This window comes from Schistocerca nitens, chromosome 1 (assembly GCF_023898315.1).
Source record: "Schistocerca nitens isolate TAMUIC-IGC-003100 chromosome 1, iqSchNite1.1, whole genome shotgun sequence".
Classification (NCBI taxonomy): Eukaryota; Metazoa; Arthropoda; class Insecta; order Orthoptera; family Acrididae; genus Schistocerca; species Schistocerca nitens.
In genome coordinates, this window is record NC_064614.1 from 872,893,555 (window position 1) to 872,914,811 (window position 21,257).

A 21,257-nucleotide genomic window follows, 5' to 3' on the forward strand; every position below is an offset into this window, starting at 1 on the left:
TTGGTAGAGCACTTGCCCGCGAAAGGCGAAGGTCCCGAGTTCGAGTCTCGGTCCGGCACACAGTTTTAAACTACCAGGAAATTTCGTTATATACAACTGTTTTTTTTTTTTTTTTCAAGTTGACAGCCCTATTAGACGATACGCCTTGCGATGCCGTTATGTTTGTTGGGTGTTCGAGTGTCCTTTAACTCAAAAAGTTTTCTGCTGTTATTTTGTCGTTCTCGAAAATTACTATGCCTGTAATATTTTTAAACAATGGGACAGTCAGCAGGTGTGAACATCTAGAATTGCTAGCAATTTATGCCCAGTTTAATATGAGACAATCAGTGTTGCCAACTGATTCCACGAAAATGGCCAAAGGTGAAATTTGGGTCCTAGAGACAACTTAAGACACGATAATAATAAGCACAAACAAGAAAAGGAAGAGAGAACATTTAAAAAAGTAACCCTAATTTTGTTTACTGGATGCAAATATTTCTGGAGTAAAGATTTGGAGCTGAAGTGATTGGATTGTTGTCTACATTTTCGATTTGTGCTTAAGGTTTCAAGAGTCTAAGTAAGATAGATACTCAGTGGATAGTGTCCGAGTACGGATCGGCATATAAAAGTGTCATTTACTGGTCTTCATAAAAAAATTTGTAATAAAAATGTGAGAAGCAATGTGATCAATTTTGTACCAACATGTTGACCAGAAACCCTCCTATTGTCCAACAATATTCAACTTACAAAGACATAGTGTCTCTTAGTTATGGCGTGTAAATGATATGAAAATTTATGGATGTCCATCCTATTGCATGTTAGTATTTTTAAATGCATTCACTGACAAGTTAGCTTAATAACGTATGTTTGTGTTTCTACCACGACCAGTTATTGAGAACATTGCCTGTATTTATTTGACACATTGAACATTTGAACTCCATTGCCGAAAATCAGTTTCCGCTATCCCTTTGTAGTATTTTTAAAGATATCTTTATATTTTCATTGATTTTTTGCAGTTGAATAAAACCTGTTCCTTAGTTTCAAATAGTATCCGTTCTTGAAGATCGGTACCCCATTTTACTCCAGGGGGTGGGGGTTAGGGGGGGGGAGGAGGGGGGGGAGGCAAATCGAATACTTTGAACGGCGTTATTATATTTTATGTTGAGGTTATCTATACGAATCTGTAGTATCGTATTGTTGATTATACATATTTTTCTGTTTAAGTTCATTAGAGGTCTGACAGCAACGGAGGCAGCCAGAAACATTTGCGCCGTGTATGGGAATAATGGCTTTGGGCAGAGCACGGTAAGAAAATGGTCTTCTCGATTTAAGGAGGATCGTTTTGACGTTGGTGATGCTCCATCTTCGGGAAGACCTTCCACATTTGATGAAGATCGTTTAAACGGAACTGCCGAATGTGATGAACTATGATCATTCCACCGTCATGTGGCATTTGCATGCAGTAGGGAAGAGTCAAAAATCGGGTGTACGTGAATCGCATGTTCTAAGGCAAAATCACAAAAATCTGCGGGCGGCCTCATGTGCATTTGTGCTTGCTCGTCATCAAATATCTCGTGAACAACACCGACCATTCCTTTCCTGTATCGTTACAGGTGACGAGAAATGGTGTCTTTATGCTAACTTAAGGAAATGAAAGGAATGCTTGAGCCCAAACAATGCAGCGACTCCCCGTACAAACACCTGCGCACATCCACGAAAGATAATTTACACATCTGATGGGCACAGTGCCGGTGTAGTGTACTGCGAATTGCTCCACGAGGTGTACTCTGTAATCACCACTGCTAGCGTTTATTGTCGTCTAACAGACGCAGTCCGAAGACGTCGACGACCAGGGAGACTGCACGAAGTGATGCTACTCAACAATGACAACCGTCCGCATTCTGCTACACTAACAGGAAATACTACGCAGGAGATGATTTGGGAAGTGATTCCGCACCCACCTACTTCACCTGATCTTGCGCCCTCAGATTTTTAACTTATCTGCTCTCAAGGGACTTCCTTTCCAAATGAAAATGCTCCAAAGATGGCTCGACGAATTCTTCGCTTCTAAACCACGTGATTTCTACAGTCGCGGAATCGAAAAGCTACCCCATCGTTGGCAGCCTGTTGTAATAGTGAAGGAGAATATATTATTGATGACTAAAGTGTCTTTTACTTGTATCTATTCTGTTTATTAACTTATGCACCAACGCAATATTAAACATATAAATAAATAGCCAGTGGCTCGAAAATACTATATTTCAGGCGGACTTTGTTAAACGTTGTGCGCCGTAACGGTCCGATACCCACTGACGCGTGTAATACACTGGAAGATCGAAAGTTAGGCAGCCGCGGCACTCGACGTAATGGCAGACAGGAAGCGCGAGGCCTGGAACGGAGCTCTGACCGGCTGCAGCACCTGGGGCGAGTTAGTTAAAACGTTAGCCGCCGCGCTGGGGGCCGAGCCGGATCTTTTCCGGAATGGCTCAATCTGGCCGGGAATTGAATCTGCAGCGGCCGCCAGATGGGGCCCGGTGTGGCTCCGCACGCCCTGATAGCGCCGTCGTCTGTCAGCTTGCGGTGGGACTGTGTGTCTGAGTGACGCGGACGCGGCAGCTGTCCGGTACCCTCTGAGCTCCGCTCCGGTATGCTGGTAAGGTAGTGTTCCGTTACACTGGCAGCAGTGCAGAGTTAGTTAGCTTACTTCCATAAGCGAGAGTAAACTTTTATCTGTCTTTCAATACACTACTATTACCACGTAACCTTCAGTACATCTACATCTACATACATACTCCGCAATCCACCATACGGTGCGTGGCAGAGGGTACCTCGTACCACAACTAGCATCTTCTCTCCCTGTTCCATTCCCGAACAGAACGAGGGAAAAATGACTGCCTATATAGCTCTGTACGAACCCTAATCTCTCTTATCTTATCTTTGTGGTCTTTCCGCGAAATATAAGTTGGCGGCAGTAAAATTCTACTGCAGTCAGCCTCAAATGCTGGTTCTATAAATTTCCTCAGTAGCGATTCACGAAAAGAACGCCTCCTTTCCTCCAGGGACTCCCACCCGAGTTCCTGAAGCATTTCCGTAACACTCGCGTGATGGTCAGACCTAGCAGGACAAATCTAGCATCCTGCCTCTGAATTTCTTCTATGTCCTCCCTCAATCCGACCTGATAGGGATCCCAAACGCTCCAGCAGTACTCAAGAATAGGTCGCATTAGTGTTTTATAAGCGGGCTCCTTTACAGATGAACCACATCTTTCCAAAATTCTACCAATGAACCGAAGACGACTATCCGCCTTCCCCACAACTGCCATTACATGCTTGTCCCCACTTCATATCGTTCTGCAATGTTACGCCCAAATATTTAATCGACTGTGTTAAGCGCTACACTACTAATGGAGTATTCAAACATTACGGGATTCTTTTTCCTATTCATCTGCATTAATTTCCATTTATCTGTATTTAGAGTTAGCTGCCATTCTTTACACCAATCACAAATCCTGTCCAAGTCATCTTGTATCCTCCTACAGTCACTCAACGATGACACCTTCCCGTACACCACAGCATCATCAGCAAACAGTCGCACATTGCTATCCACCCCATCCAAAAGATCATTTATGTGGATAGAAAACAACAGCGGACCTACCACAATTCCCTGGGGCACTCCAGATGATACGCTCACCTCCGATGAACACTCACCATCGAGGACGTACTGGGTTCTATCACATAAGAAACCTTCGAGCCACCTTCAGTAGATGAAGTACTTGTTGAAATAAAGATACACTGTTAATATCGACATACCCTGAGGTGACAAAAGTCATGTAGCTGACGTAGTGCAGCAACATGACGTGGCATGGACTCAACAAGTGCTTGAGAGTCCACTACAGAAAACCGAACCAAGTTGCCTTTATAGCAGTTGGTAAGTGCGGAAGTGTTGCCAGTGCAAGATGTGGTGCATCACGTCCGACGGATGCTCGATGGGATTCATGTCAGGCGATCTAGGTAGAGAAATCTATCCCTATAAAATTCCAGAATTCCTTCATACCAATAGTGAACAATAGTGACGCATTGATCCGTAAAAATACCATCGTTGTTCTGGAACATGAAGTCTATGAGTGGCTGCAAAAGGTCTCCAAGTAGCTGAACACAGTCGTCTCTAGTCAATGATCTGTTCATTTGGACCAGAGCGCCCATTACATTCCATGTAAACACAGCGCACACCGTTATGGAGTCATCACTGGCTTCTACAGTGCGTTGTTGGCAGCCTGGCTGCATGGCTTTTTAGGGTCTGCCCCACACTCTAACACTACCATCACCTCTTACCAAGTAAAATCGGGAAACATCTGACCAGGCTACAGCTCCTCAGTTGTCTATAGCCCAATCGACATTGTACGAGCTCAGCAGAGGCGCTGGAGGTGCTCTCGTGCTGTTAGCAGAGGCACTCGCTTCGATCTACGGCTGCCATAGGCTATTAATGACATAATTCGTCGCACTGTCCTAACGGATATGTTAGTCGTACGTCCAACATTGATTTCTGCACTCACTTCACGGATTGTTGCTTGTCTGTTAGCCTTGACAACTCTACGCTAACGCCGCTGCTGCTCTCGGATGTTAAGTGAAGGCTGTCGACCACAGCGCTGTCCGTGGTGAGAGGTAACGCGTGAAATCTGATATTCTCGGAATATTCTCGGCACACTCTTGACAATGAGGATCTCGGAATACTGGTTTCCCTAACGCTTTCCGAAATAGAATGTCCCATCCGTATTCACAGTCAGTCGTTCGGTTATAATTATGTTGGAAATCGTTTTACATGAATCATCTGAGTACAAATTACACCTCCGCCAAAGCGCTGCCCTTTTATACCTTTTGTGCGCGATATTACCATCATCAGTATATGTGCATATGGCTATGCTTTGACTCTTGTCACCTCAGTGTAAACCGTAGCAGGGACGTCCTTGTGCCTGAGACACACTTGAACGTCAGTGGAGTCAGTCATAAAATGTGACGGTAACTTCCGTTGCACGAAAGGGGCTTTCTTCAAAAATGGTTCAAATGGCTCTGAGCACTATAGGACTTAACATCTGAGTTCATCAGTCCCCTAGAACTTTGAACTATTAAACCTAACTAACCTAAGGACATCACACACATTCATGCGCGAGTCAGGATTCGAACCTGCGGCCGTAGCGGTCGCGCGGTTCCAGAAAAGGGGCTTTGTCTGCTGATCGTGGAACACAGAATAGTGGTTAGTCTGGATACGACCGCGTCAGATGGGTCACGTTGCAAGCCGTGGAGCTGTTAACGACAGCCATTATGCTCGAATATGTTTCATAATCCTTCAGATTAGGTAGTAATGAATGGCGTATTTGACGACACGAACTTACTACCGCTACTGAGTTGTTGTAAGGAGCTCTATGGCTAGCACGCGTGGTACAGTATCTTTTCTGATCTTCTTCCTAGGCCTTTAGTCATTAGGATGATTAGCAGCAGCTCGGTTCTTCATTTCTGCCTTTGAGTTGCAAGTGATAAAGTTGTTAGCTTCCATGATCCGATTCATGTATTCTATTCTCGGTATGCTACTCGTGCTCTGTCCTTCTACTGTCCCTCCAATGGTTCATTTAGTGATACCATCATGTCTCAGCTGATGACCGACCCAGGTGTCCCTTCTGTATATGACAAGCTTCAGGACTCGCTGCTTCTCTCCCTCCACTCTGTGGAGAGGCTTCGTCTGTTGCATTGTCTACCCAGGCAAACTTTAGCATTCTGCGATAACACTGCATCTGATATTTTGTGTTGTTCAGCTTCTCCCATTGCCCATGTTCCACTTCGTACATCATTATGAAGGCGCCGGCCGGTGTGGCCGTGCGGTTCTGGGCGCTTCAGTCTGGAACCGCGTGACCGCTACGGTCGCAGGTTCGAATCCTGCCTCTGGCATGGATGTGTGTGATGTCCTTAGGTTAGTTAGGTTTAATTAGTTCTAAGTACTAGGCGACTGGTGACCTCAGAAATTAAGTCGCATAGTGCTCAGAGCCATTATGAAGGCTTTCCTGAAATGTTTGTCCATGCAGCTGGTAGTGGAATGGTTTCTTCTCTTGTAAAAATCACTTCTTGCCTCATAGATTTGGCTTCCTACATTCTTCGTTGATCTGTGTTTACTCCCTGGGTAACCAAAGGATTCGACTGCCTCCAGTCGTTCATTGTTAAGCGAGCACTGAACAAGGCTGTTTTGTCCGTTCTTCACTAAGATTGTTGATCTAATTTTCTTAATTTTCATATTACAGAGAGTATTTAGGGTGACTGACATGCGGGCCAGCATCGCTTGTAATTTTACTGCATCTTCACTTAATACTGCGATGTCATTGGATATACACTCCTGGAAATGGAAAAAAGAACACATTGACACCGGTGTGTCAGACCCACCATACTTGCTCCGGACACTGCGAGAGGGCTGTACAAGCAATGATCACACGCACGGCACAGCGGACACACCAGGAACCGCGGTGTTGGCCGTCGAATGGCGCTAGCTGCGCAGCATTTGTGCACCGCCGCCGTCAGTGTCAGCCAGTTTGCCGTGGCATACGGAGCTCCATCGCAGTCTTTAACACTGGTAGCATGCCGCGACAGCGTGGACGTGAACCGTATGTGCAGTTGACGGACTTTGAGCGAGGGCGTATAGTGGGCATGCGGGAGGCCGGGTGGACGTACCGCCGAATTGCTCAACACGTGGGGCGTGAGGTCTCCACAGTACATCGATGTTGTCGCCAGTGGTCGGCGGAAGGTGCACGTGCCCGTCGACCTGGGACCGGACCGTAGCGACGCACGGATGCACGCCAAGACCGTAGGATCCTACGCAGTGCCGTAGGGGACCGCACCGCCACTTCCCAGCAAATTAGGGACACTGTTGCTCCTGGGGTATCGGCGAGGACCATTCGCAACCGTCTCCATGAAGCTGGGCTACGGTCCCGCACACCGTTAGGCCGTCTTCCGCTCACGCCCCAACATCGTGCAGCCCGCCTCCAGTGGTGTCGCGACAGGCGTGAATGGAGGGACGAATGGAGACGTGTCGTCTTCAGCGATGAGAGTCGCTTCTGCCTTGGTGCCAATGATGGTCGTATGCGTGTTTGGCGCCGTGCAGGTGAGCGCCACAATCAGGACTGCATACGACCGAGGCACACAGGGCCAACACCCGGCATCATGGTGTGGGGAGCGATCTCCTACACTGGCTGTACACCACTGGTGATCGTCGAGGGGACACTGAATAGTGCACGGTACATCCAAACCGTCATCGAACCTATCGTTCTACCATTCCTAGACCGGCAAGGGAACTTGCTGTTCCAACAGGACAATGCACGTCCGCATGTATCCCGTGCCACCCAACGTGCTCTAGAAGGTGTAAGTCAACTACCCTGGCCAGCAAGATCTCCGCATCTGTCCCCCATTGAGCATGTTTGGGACTGGATGAAGCGTCGTCTCACGCGGTCTGCACGTCCAGCACGAACGCTGGTCCAACTGAGGCGCCAGGTGGAAATGGCATGGCAAGCCGTTCCACAGGACTACATCCAGCATCTCTACGATCGTCTCCATGGGAGAATAGCAGCCTGCATTGCTGCGAAAGGTGGATATACACTGTACTAGTGCCGACATTGTGCATTCTCTGTTGCCTGTGTCTATGTGCCTGTGGTTCTGTCAGTGTGATCATGTGATGTATCTGACCCCAGGAATGTGTCAATAAAGTTTCCCCTTCCTGGGACAATGAATTCACGGTGTTCTTATTTCAATTTCCAGGAGTGTATTATCAGGATGTATCAGCATACCTATTTTCGTACCATTATTTTTAATTCCTCCTATTCTCCCTAACTTCATCTGTTGCCCTTTGAATCTATCCATTGAACAAGTGGGGAGAGTGTGAGCCTATCGTTACCCAGATCAACCGTAGATTTTTCTAGTTGTTCTCTTCATCTTATCATGGCCACTTCTCTGTGCAGTCTCTACAGTACTCTTCTCTCCTTGTACTTAATGCACTGTCTCTCAGCATGTTAAATGGCTTCGACCATTCTACCGTCTCAAATGCTATTTCTGAGTCAACGAAGGCAGTACCAGTGAATTTGGCTTTCTTTAATCGTTTCTCAAGAACTAATGTATATTGGAATCAATAATATTTCAGTCAAAATAAAAGCCATATTCTGGGCGTATTACTGCTGGCGATTTTCGATTAATTTTTTTTCACGAGTGCCGCACGTGAAAGTTAATAGCCGGCCGCGATGGTCTCGCGGTTCTAGGCGCGCAGTCAGGAACGGTGCGACTGCTACGGTCGCAGGTTCGAATCCTGCCTCGGGCATGGATGTGTGTGATGTCCTTAGGTTAGTTAGGTTTAAGTAGTTCTAAGTTCTAAGGGACTGGTGACCACAGCAGTAGAGTCCCATAGTGCTCAGAGCCATTTGAACCATTTTGAAAGTTAATATGCATAACGTCCGTTGGTGATTCGATTCGGAAGTCTTTGGTTTCGACACTCATTATTTATAGCCTCTTATGTTCATTCTCATGGATTTTCTCTGAGCCATTTATAATTATAATTAATGTATGAATATGTGAGACGTGCTGTATAGAAAGTAATTTTCTTTTTTTTCTTTTTGATACATGTGTAGATAATTATTCGAATCTCATACGAAAAATTCATTTGAAAAGTATTTAACCTGACAGAGAGAAGAAGGCTTACGCTCTTCGTTTATTAGTTTTAGTAATAGTTACCTTTCGTTGTTCTCATGTCATGGTGGTAAGACTTATAAACGAAGTGTTCCGTAATTTCAAGTCAAATTGTGTTAAATAACGAAAGCAAATTCTGAAACAACACGATTTTCTTATTTGCGGTACCACTGATCTCACCTCCTGCAACTCTGGAAAATTATTATTATTTTAATTTTCTATGATGAATTTAGATGGAGTCGACGATCTTCACGAACACGCTGCTCAACAACAGAGGTATGCGAATGTGCTAATCTCTTTCCCTTCGTGGCCGCCAATGTCAGTTTCAATATTTATGTCATATTTTCCACGACATACAGACTCTGAAATCTTTGTTTTCATTTAATTATGAAGTCCGATTATTTTCTTTCTCAGATAAATAAATGCCCTTTAACCACAATTCTTTTTACCTAGGTCATGGGGAATGACATTACTTAGAACGTACGTGCCTCTACCATCATCGTCCGTCCTCATACAGCAGAGTCTGTACCGACATAACGGTACTTATTACCCATTTACCTTGCAGTATTAATTTTTACAGCGAGCCATTCACTCTCGAAAGTACGTGCCCTCTTATTTTATGTAATCAGTCCAGTGTATTCCTTAGTAATGTTACTTTTAATATTCAGTGACTTATTTTCCAAAATTGACCTTTGCCTCTGTCGTAACGTCATGCATTGCGTCGGTATTTGATCATACGTATTCTTACATTGTTCGTATTGGAAATCCCCTTCTCTTCTTGTATTTTGACTTAAATCTTGAATTAGTCCGCAGCTCGTGGTCGTGGAGTAGCGTTCTCGCTTCCCGCGCCCGGGTTCGATTCCCGGCGGGGTCAGGGATTTTCTCTGCCTCGTGATGACTGGGTGTTGTGTGCTGTCTTTAGGTTAGTTAGGTTTAAGTAGTTCTAAGTTCTAGGGGACTGATGACCATAGATGTTAAGTCCCATAGTGCTCAGAGCCATTTTATAAATCTTGAATTATATCAGTAACATAGCGGTTTCCCCAACCCAAATCCATGTTTTTACTTAACTCTCCATGCTCAAACTATCGTTTTTTGCATCGATGTAAGCTGTGTATATGAAACAGTTACAGGAATATTTCGGGGCGTCATTCTATCAGTAAATTATTGTTAAAAACAACTATTTTCAAAGAATGAGTTCAGTGCATTCAGATAGGGCTGAAGTCAGATGACAGTCTAATTTATACACGTTTAACTTACTTTTCTGTAGGAGTCAGCTTAATTTCGGTAGAATTCAGGGCCGTAACATTATCCTAGTATACAGCTTCTACGAGTTAATTTCGTTTTCATAGTGCATGGCATATTGCCATGAGCGATGCTGCAACTGTGTACTTTTCAAAACATTTGTTATAATTATTACAATGAATGAACTGTCACCCTTGATAACAAGTTTCGATCATTTAATGGCCACACTAAGATCTAAAAATGAAACATTAATAAATAATTAATTTGGACAGATAACTATTTTTATCATCAATTGAATAGTCTTTTATTTCCATTTTACTTTTAGTTCTAGAGATGATCATTAATTTATGGAAAATGATCATTAATTTATGGAAACAAATCATCCCGTGTAACAAATTGTAACTGACACTGTTGCATTGAATGTTGTAAGTTCATTTATTTAAGTTTGGAGCACGTAGATAAAAAAGGACATTTAGAGCAAGTCGGACCAACGACAATTTCTCAGTTTTAATAAAAGTTGGTACCTTTCCTACACTGCGAAAACCGAATAGCACACATTAATTTTTAGTCTCTAATAGGGGATGAAGTGCCTAATTTGTCACATAAAATACGTTTTAATTCGTTCAAGAATTTTATAATTACTATACACGTAGTTCAACAGGGATCTGGGGCTTATGGAAAAACACCAACTCGCTTACACAACATCATTAATCGCCTATATTTCAACCTTGTTGAAAAAAATATAGCATTGCGAATGCGGTTGCTTTCCGCTCATGCTTCATCCAGAAGTTCACTCCACTCACTGTCTAGGAAATTAAGGTGTGATATATTCTAGTCTCAAAGGAGAGCGGAGTAAACGTCGGGAACTTATCAGGTGTCCAGATTTTGGAGCCAATAACTTTTATTCAAATAGCAACTGAGCTGACCTCATGATGGTCAATACAGTCCATTCCAGTGTTCCCAATAAGGGAAAACTCCTAACAGTACCGCGAGTATAGTCCTTCATATGAGAGTCAGAATATTTAGCTATAGCTGATTTACATTAATAACACGTGGAAAATGTATAGCAGAAATCAACAAGCAAGGCATGGAGCGGATTCTTATGGATAATGCCACTGAAGACAATGAATGGATGTACAGCATAAGACAAAAAAACAGCACAGTAAAAAGGTTGCAAAATTGTATTTTATTAACTGAGTTTTTAGAACTAGGTCTTAAGTGTGGCTGAGCTGAATGTGTAATGCGGGCTTTGGCTTACGACAGTGAAAAATGGATGTTCAGTTGGAAAGTTATTCCGATGCTGTTGGCAGGATAGCTAGCAGTGGCGAAATACATTTTGGGTATTCTCAATAAAATAAATCATTATATCAGCGAACAGACTAGTGTACAATATGTAATCGTGATTTCAGTGAAATGAACTGGAGGTCAGCAATACAGCCAGGTTAACAAACGATAGTTGATCGAAAGATGGCGAAAATGAAGGAGAATAATTGAAATCAGTGAGCTCACATCTACTACATGGATGCGTATAATTAAAGAGTCCTAGGTGTGGATAACTTTGGAGTAGACATTTATCGAGCGGTGGGTGTCAAATGGATGACGATTATAAACTGACAGGATAAATTTGTTCCGTTTAGAGGAAACAATACATTCATTATGCTGTTTCTTTGACGCATCCAAGACATCCAGTTCCGTTAGCCTGCAGAAAGTGTGCTTGATTAATCTCAGTAATCAGAGAACTCGTCTATTATCATTCAGCTCGTACAATATTCCCGTAACAGAATAACTTAACTAATCATCTGTGATAAAAGAGACCTTCAGAAATCACGATGCATTGAGTATGCATAGCTGAACACATAAAGAGCATTATAATTTATCTTTGAACGCCTAATTTTGAATACCATCCATTTAATAACCTGCTGGCTTGTGACGTGTTGCTGTAGGCGTAGCTGCAGGCATATGAAATTAAAGTAAGACGCAAGGAGACATTAATAAAAACTGCTTCCTAATATTTTTCAATTTGTTAACATCGAGTATAGATTTAAGTGTCAGGAAGTCGTTTCTGAAAGTATTTGTATGGAGTGTAGCAATGTATGGAAGTGAAACATGGACGATAACTAGTTTGGACAAGAAGAGAATAGAAGCTTTCGAAATGTGGTGCTACAGAAGGATGCTGAAGATTAGATGGGTAGATCACATAACTAATGAGGAGGTACTGAACAGGATTGGGGAGAGGAGGAGTTTGTGGCACAACTTGACCAGAAGAAGGGATCGGTTGGTAGGACATGTTCTGAGGCATCAAGGGATCACCAATTTAGTATTGGAGGGCAGCGTGGAGGGTAAAAATCGTAGGGGGAGACCAAGAGATGAATACACTAAGCAGATTCAGAAGGATGTAGGTTGCAGTAGGTACTGGGAGATGAAGAAGCTTGCACAGGATAGAGTAGCATGGAGAGCTGCATCAAACCAGTCTCAGGACTGAAGACCACAACAACAATATTTTTCACTCTTAAAAGGACGATGAGCAACTGCAATGCAAATTATAGATTTGCATCGACGTCGAATGACACCAGGACGTCCGTTAGGTTGTTGCCCAGGTATCTTGGAGCTGGCGGATCAGACGAAGTTTCTTCGGAGCCACCTCAAAGCACTAAGTAGAAGCGTAACCGCTATCTCAACATGGTGGCTTCCGCTCCGAAGTTTCTCCGCCTCTGATCACCTCTGTGCGCCTGAAATTAGCCTCTGGCAGCCTCTAACAGCTGCGGGATAATTACGCGTTGTAGTAAATAGGAAAGTAACAGTAGTATCATTTCAGGGTTTAGTGGAAACTGCACTGGGTGTATACAGCAAGTGAAACAAATAGAAATAAAATGAAATTCATAGGAGAATTTCAAACTAGAATTGAAATTCTGCATGAACTTGTATGCAAATGTCAACAAAACCAAATTTTTCTTACAGTTTACCACAGTCAGAAAAGGACATTTCTAGAACAGACAAAACGTCAGACTATCTGTCATATAGCAGTCGACCAAAACGCTCAAGCCAATAGGTCACTAAAAGACGGTAATAGTCTCAATGATTACAGTTTTACAGTAGTTTTGGTTAGTGCTTGCATGAATGTACGTATAATTTTTACATTATCTTAGCTTATGCACTAATTTATCCTTAGCTTCATTATTCATGAAAGTGGATCCTTTATAATCACTGCTGGGAGGGCTCCTTCAAATCGCCAGAACTATTAGAAGCACTGGTTATCATATGTTAGAAGAAAAACGCAAACACCAAAAAATCGGGAACAAATGTCTTGTAGGAAGCAATATCCAATACAGAGTTTTCGTTATTTATGTAAAGCGCTAGCTTTCGGGCGAAATGAGCAACACAGAAGGCGAAGGGCTCTTTCAAATACGTTGTTTAGGGTAATTGAAGCGGGAGCTCAAATTTTCAAAGACATACAACGTAACACACATTAGTTCTTTGTGGGCATGATCTATTTCAATGCAGTTCGGAGTAACTGTACCGCCACTGTTGCAAATTAAGTGTTTTTGCGACCTAAATGCCGACACCAACATATGCACAGAATTTTGACGACTCACAACTGACCCTGTCATACGTTGCTTCCTTCACTAACCTGAACTAGCAGTGTCAACATTTATAAAAATTAAGTTCGTAATACGAATACTTCCGTTCCGTTTTTAGAAGTAAATCCGTATAATATATTTTTAATGCATATCTTGTGCTTATTACAACAAAGACTCACACAGGAAAACAAATACTTACGTGGCATATTAGTGGATTAGCAAACGGTGACATAATTATATGTCGAAAGTGACAGAAGAGAAGAGTCACTACAACACCTGCCTTAGTACGACAGGTCACTGCATGAAGGAGAGCTCTTGAGTTAAGGTGAATAATTATTGTGAATAATAATCACAGTGTCGTTATAAAAATGAATCGGACTGTGTGTTTTGATTTCAATGTGTTAAGAAAAGTAGTACATAAGAATACAGCCCCCTAAACCTGGAAGAGAAACCTAGCCATTACACTTCACATGATAGATGAAGCACAAAATATGTAAAATCATAGACCCATCAGTCTATTATCGTTCCTGTTCGTTACAATTACCTTATTGTTTTGGAAATAATTTTCACTACTCTTTCTAGAGACTAAGTTTTCGTTGTAAATGTATATGGGTACATGCTATCTTTAATATGGCTCTCTGCAGTACACCGGCTTAGATTCAGTTTGAATGAATATAGTAGCTATAATACCACTCATGTAACTAGTGCTTTAGAGTAAGTTCTATTTTTAGTAATTTATTGTTTTACACACGCTACCATATCCATAAAATTTTAAAATTGGATTTCAGGCATTTTTTGTTATTGATCAAATGATCAAAGATTACTATGAGTGCATATTGAATTCTTTTTTGAGCAACCGACACCTGCAGGAATGGACAATAACGGTACTATTTCCTAGTGTAGTAGCTGCGGTCATTAACATTCTTTTGAAAACTGTAAAGGATTATTTACTAAGTAATTTCAATTCTGAAGCAGAAATTAAACCGCCTAGCTTCTTGAAGATAAGCCAATAAGACGGCTGCTCGCTGTTACGTAATCAATTCTTTCTTTCCACGTGCTGAGTTACTTTCGAATATTACGCCATAGGAAATTAATATTGACGGATATGCAACATACGTTCAGATGTAAGTTTCCTTTTATTGTAGAATTAAAATTACACGAACAGCAAAAGTATCTGCACTGGATTGTATGTGCAGCTTGGCTTTGTTCAAGTTGGCATCATAATGTACACCAAAAAATCTGGAACGTTGTACCAAGTTTATCGTCTTTTGTTCACGTATTACAGTAATTCTGAAGTTTCTAAAATAATGTGCAGAATTACTTACACTGTTCTTTTGTATGGGATGGGAGAGTTCGTTTACAGATTATCATATAGTAAATCTTTGGGAAACATCGTTAATAATCGTGTCTATTGCTTTCTCCATAACAGTATTAGTTTTGCGTTCTGCAGACAGAATTTTAAATTTATTCATTGTAATCGATGTTTCTCGACAGCCTGCAACTGCGTCATTCATGATTTATGTAACAACACACTGCACGCTATAGTTTTACCCATACGCAGTACGACGCATTTCGAGCATTTTCTCTTATTATCAAGTGGTAATAATTCCCTTGTCACTTTTTTTGCGATGTTTGTTTGTGTTGTCCTGCCTCCCTTTCTCTGAATTACCTTAAAACCACAAAAAGACGGCTGCTGAGCAGAGAGACAGAACAATGTACACACAAATATGACAATATAAATATTTTGACTTAATAATGAGAATAAATTCTTGCATGTATCGGACTAAAGATGAAAAAACTGCACTGGTAAAGCTTTTCACTATTTAAGTTATATATTCATAGCGCTTGATATATAACGTACTTGGTAGTTTTGCACATTTAAAGAATGCGGGAAGGCAAAAGATTGGTTGAATGCTACGGAACCCCCTTTGTGGTAGCTTTCCAGTCACCCACAACCATAGAGGAAAACATTAGATTCTATTCAAGTAACAGATTACTTACGATTTAAAATAGTTTGTAGCAATACTGATGATTGTGGATGTGAATGAAGCTACTGAATCTGGAAGTTAGTATGCCCATTTTGTCCGACTTTCACTAATTCATTCATTCGGTGACTATTATGTTTTACATTTCGGTATGTAATAGTAATGGCGCACTGCCGTTTCAGCTGAGATTTAGTAACTTCGGTGAACGAAATTATTGGCTTGACTGGATCTTGGAGGTGAGGAAAAGGGAAATTAGGACTTTTATTGTTTGAAATTTGTGTTGAAATTTTATTGGCCAACATTATCGATGTTTAAACGTTGCTACTTAACTAGCGTTGGCCTGTGGTTCCCCGATGTTGTGGTTGCTGCGAATAATGAGAACATCACGAAAATTTCGAGATTGACAAATTATTTATTGATATCGGCTGATTGACAGAACTGACATAAGTGCATAACAACTGACAAAACTGAGCTAAAACGAACTGGACTGTACTGATCCTAAAGTAAACATAACTTGACTGCGTCGCTTTAAATACAATTTTAAAAATCGCTACCATTGTTAATTTGTTACAAAATGTAACTTACAATTAAAAACAACTTCATCTAAAGTAACTGCTGTTACATTTGTACAGGCTATAAAATATAATGTCAAATAACATAATATTTTTATGATCATCTTGGTTTTATGTAAGAAAATTAATTCACAATTTTATTTCAACAATTATTTAGGTTTTACTTTAACTTCGTAATTAATGACTGTATGGATTTTATTGCTAACATTTGTTCCAAGTATACACATCGTGCTTCGCCAGATTACATAAATTAAATACACACCTGTTTTCTCAAATACCGGAATTTTCGTAAGTTTGGGTGGTGTAGCTAACAAGAGGTAAATATCTGCATAATTTACAAGCATCATTAATTACAATGAATGACATAAAAATGAATAACGAATGAAATTACTTCGCTGGATAACGATTGTTATTTTCATCTGAATCGTAATAAGGTTTTTGTGTTAGCGAATTTACAAATTGCAATTATAGTAATTAGAGGAGTTATTTATTTATGCTAACATTTCCACAGCCTCTTAATATTTGTTGCTAAACATTTATTACTTCAATTTCACTATCTGACATTTAATTTGGCATATGTACATATTTTTGTTAATGACTTCAATCTATTAACAATCATGAGAATGTACGTCATTCGAGAACACTCTATATGTACTTACAAAGAATAATAGGTTTTTGGGCAAACTGAACCGAATTATACCTTTAAAAATACACATAAAAGGCCCAAGGAAGCACTGAATCGTACGATAAATACATGGATGCATATAAAGAAGGTGGTATCGGAGAGTTCATAATGATGTTGGGGGAGGCTGTTGCATAATAGTTACATACATACTTTTGTGAAGTGGTGCTCCTCCTTTGGCGTCAGACGGCAGTTAAAACTAGTAAGTTCGTTATGTGACGTTTGCTCTAGAGTTTATGTTGGAACCCGACAGTGTAGCATCGCAAATACACTTCGGAGTCTGGGCTACTCGTGGTCTCGGTGTAGCGTCTCTGATCAGTAGTCGAAACGCTTAAATTTCCATTAATATTCATCATTGCCGGTGGAAGACTTCCAGCATAAGAAGTCACCCTCATTCTGCCAATGACCTTGTCAAAGATGGCAGAGGAGCGGATAGAGGTGCAGGGTACTCTCTTGTCCTTAAAGTAGGAAACTGGACACTAAAGGCGGAAGAATCAGCAATGATCAACAGCATGAGGATGCAGAAGGCAATGGAAACAACTGCATTATAGACACATAACGTATATCCATCAGACGTGTGGTCTGTCATTAAAAAAGTGTCATGATAATCTCTCCATTGGCAAAAGATTCCGGAATAGACCAACTAACCGTGTCTAACACAGAAAAACAACGATGTGCTAGCAGACGGCATTTCCCGATGTAAGCGAGAAATCGGCCGAAAAATAATCCTAAGTACAAACAAACCTTTTCATAATGAAGTGTTTTTCGATCTGAAAGCAAACTAAAATGTTAACAAATTAATTACAGACCACTGATGATGCTTTACCTCAATAAAGTGAAACTTGTCTGCTGAAAAAATCGCGTATTTTTGTAGTTGCAACGACAGACAAAAAATACCCTCAAGAATTATAAAGCAACTGACGATGATTGTGTTGATGTTTGATCTATGGGGCGTTCAACTGCGCGGTTATCAGCTCAGTCCAATCTCGCCACTTTCATGAATGATGATGAAATGATTAGGAAAACACAAAAACCCAGTCATCTAAAGGCAGGTGAAAATCCCTGACCCCGCCGGGAATCGAACCCAGGACTCCGTGCTAGGGAAACGTGAACGCGACCGCGAGACCACGAGCTGCGGACTTATAGAGTGACTACGGACACTTTGGCCACAGAAATGAAGAATTAAATACATGTGTTTCAGTTTCATATATAAGTGGGCGTGCTGAAACATAATGCCTCCGAATTTTGTATGCTGTTCTCATTATGAATGACATGTAAACTTAAAGAACACTTTAGAGGACTTCACTTTGATATTGATGAAGCGGTGAAAGCAGAGGTGACGTTGTGGCTCGATCAAAACGTCAAACATTCTACACTGATGTTGCCACGGTGACTATGTTGAGACAAAAGTATGCATACATGAAGAATAAATCTGTAGAACGATAATAAAGTTTGTTTTATTTAAAAGGCTTTAAGATCTTCCACGCAAAAATTCGAAGCCATTACTTTTCAGCACGCTGTCATACAAAACATCTTCAGTGATGCTTAGTGTTTACTGTTCTTTTATTATATGTTCTGAGTTCGACAGCTTTGTTCTTTTTTTGTTGCTCGTTGAGCTTTTCTTTCTCGTTGAGCATTTTTTCGTGTCGTAAACGATGCTTGAAGCCGAAAAAACAGTGGTTTTGATTTTTCAGAACCAGCTTTTTGTTTTTATTGCTTTAGAATTTTGAGTTCACTCTACAAAAGTTGTCTTCATATAAATATTAGTATGGTTGCGCCTGTGTGGGGGAACAATTAAAAACACTGTGCTGAGCACCACACACGTGAAAGATGTGCGCGAGGCGATGGGACAATCTGCTAAACATTTTTTCGGGCGGAATGCAGCGTTGACGTTTTAGTTCGGCGTAAGTGACACTTTCTGTCTGTTAATGCATCTGCTTACTCATAGCAGAGTCGTACGTCTCCTGTCTATCGCGTGGATCAACAGAAATGTTCGCACTACACGGCACACGGCATTATCATTCTTGCCTTGATTACAGCACAATCTTAGTCGTAAGTGCTGCGGCCGACGAAAGTATCACAGTCAGAATACTGTACTCATATAAACATAGAGCCTACAATCTCAGTCATGTTTGTTTCGGACACATGTACACACGAAGATGTTCTCCAGTTTAGCACAGTACTGTTCTCTGTATCTACACTCCTGGAAATGGAAAAAAGAACACATTGACACCGGTGTGTCAGACCCACCATACTTGCTCCGGACACTGCGAGAGGGCTGTACAAGCAATGATCACACGCACGGCACAGCGGACACACCAGGAACCGCGGTGTTGGCCGTCGAATGGCGCTAGCTGCGCAGCATTTGTGCACCGCCGCCGTCAGTGTCAGCCAGTTTGCCGTGGCATACGGAGCTCCATCGCAGTCTTTAACACTGGTAGCATGCCGCGACAGCGTGGACGTGAACCGTATGTGCAGTTGACGGACTTTGAGCGAGGGCGTATAGTGGGCATGCGGGAGGCCGGGTGGACGTACCGCCGAATTGCTCAACACGTGGGGCGTGAGGTCTCCACAGTACATCGATGTTGTCGCCAGTGGTCGGCGGAAGGTGCACGTGCCCGTCGACCTGGGACCGGACCGCAGCGACGCACGGATGCACGCCAAGACCGTAGGATCTTACGCAGTGCCGTAGGGGACCGCACCGCCACTTCCCAGCAAATTAGGGACACTGTTGCTCCTGGGGTATCGGCGAGGACCATTCGCAACCGTCTCCATGAAGCTGGGCTACGGTCCCGCACACCGTTAGGCCGTCTTCCGCTCACGCCCCAACATCGTGCAGCCCGCCTCCAGTGGTGTCGCGACAGGCGTGAATGGAGGGACGAATGGAGACGTGTCGTCTTTAGCGATGAGAGTCGCTTCTGCCTTGGTGCCAATGATGGTCGTATGCGTGTTTGGCGCCGTGCAGGTGAGCGCCACAATCAGGACTGCATACGACCGAGGCACACAGGGCCAACACCCGGCATCATGGTGTGGGGAGCGATCTCCTACACTGGCCGTACACCACTGGTGATCGTCGAGGGGACACTGAATAGTGCACGGTACATCCAAACCGTCATCGAACCCATCGTTCTACCATTCCTAGACCGGCAAGGGAACTTGCTGTTCCAACAGGACAATGCACGTCCGCATGTATCCCGTGCCACCCAACGTGCTCTAGAAGGTGTAAGTCAACTACCCTGGCCAGCAAGATCTCCGGATCTGTCCCCCATTGAGCATGTTTGGGACTGGATGAAGCGTCGTCTCACGCGGTCTGCACGTCCAGCACGAACGCTGGTCCAACTGAGGCGCCAGGTGGAAATAGCATGGCAAGCCGTTCCACAGGACTACATCCAGCATCTCTACGATCGTCTCCATGGGAGAATAGCAGCCTGCATTGCTGCGAGAGGTGGATATACACTGTACTAGTGCCGACATTGTGCATGCTCTGTTGCCTGTGTCTATGTGCCTGTGGTTCTGTCAGTGTGATCATGTGATGTATCTGACCCCAGGAATGTGTCAATAAAGTTTCCCCTTCCTGGGACAATGAATTCACGGTGTTCTTATTTCAATTTCCAGGAGTGTATATGGGCCTACTTTTATTCTAAATGTAACATGTAATGTGTGCCTGTAAGATTAACTACTTTTGTTCATACGATGTTCGAGGCATTTTGATGCAATGAGTTTAATGTTAAGACTATTTTTGAAATCTTCCTTCGGTATTGTTTAACTTTTGACTCTATGGCGTTCTACGCAAACGACAACGTTATGAAGATCAAAACTTTTCATATTTCCAAGTAGACAGTGACGTCGCATCTTTACTAGAGGACACTCTGTGTAGCGTCGCATCATGCAGTTCTCTAAACTTTACGCCATATGAAGAACATTTAATTGTTTATTATTAAAAATGCCAATAATACAATTTTACAATATTGCAGATCCAAAGTACAGATGCCAGGACCACTGGAATTGTCATACAGGATAATAGTAATGTGTCTTGCATGTGAGCTGCTAAGGAATGTTATATGTAAGTTTATAAAATATTACAGTATTTTAGAACGGTTAATAGAAACGCAAAACTGTGTGCTGCTATAGTAGTTGCTAGGGATGTTGCATTTCCGTGAGGTGTGCATTCTACAGAGGAAATTACAAAACATTTGTGTTAACAGAGACAAATTCTGGAAGTAAGTATCTTTGATACCACTAGCCTCCTTTCGGCAAAGAATGGCCTAACATCTTTATTAGTCTACATTTTATGATTCCCTTCCTTTGTCCGCCACACAGTTCATACCCATGATAGCAAAATTTCTTTTCTTCGTCTGCTTCATGGTACCCAACTACGATTATAATCTGATCAGTAGTCTCAATTCTGCTACATCACATCATTTTCCTCTCTCTCTCTTCGGTTTACTCTCAGTCTGTATCGTGTGCTAATTAGACAGCTTATTCTGTTCAGCAGATCGTCTAATTCTTCT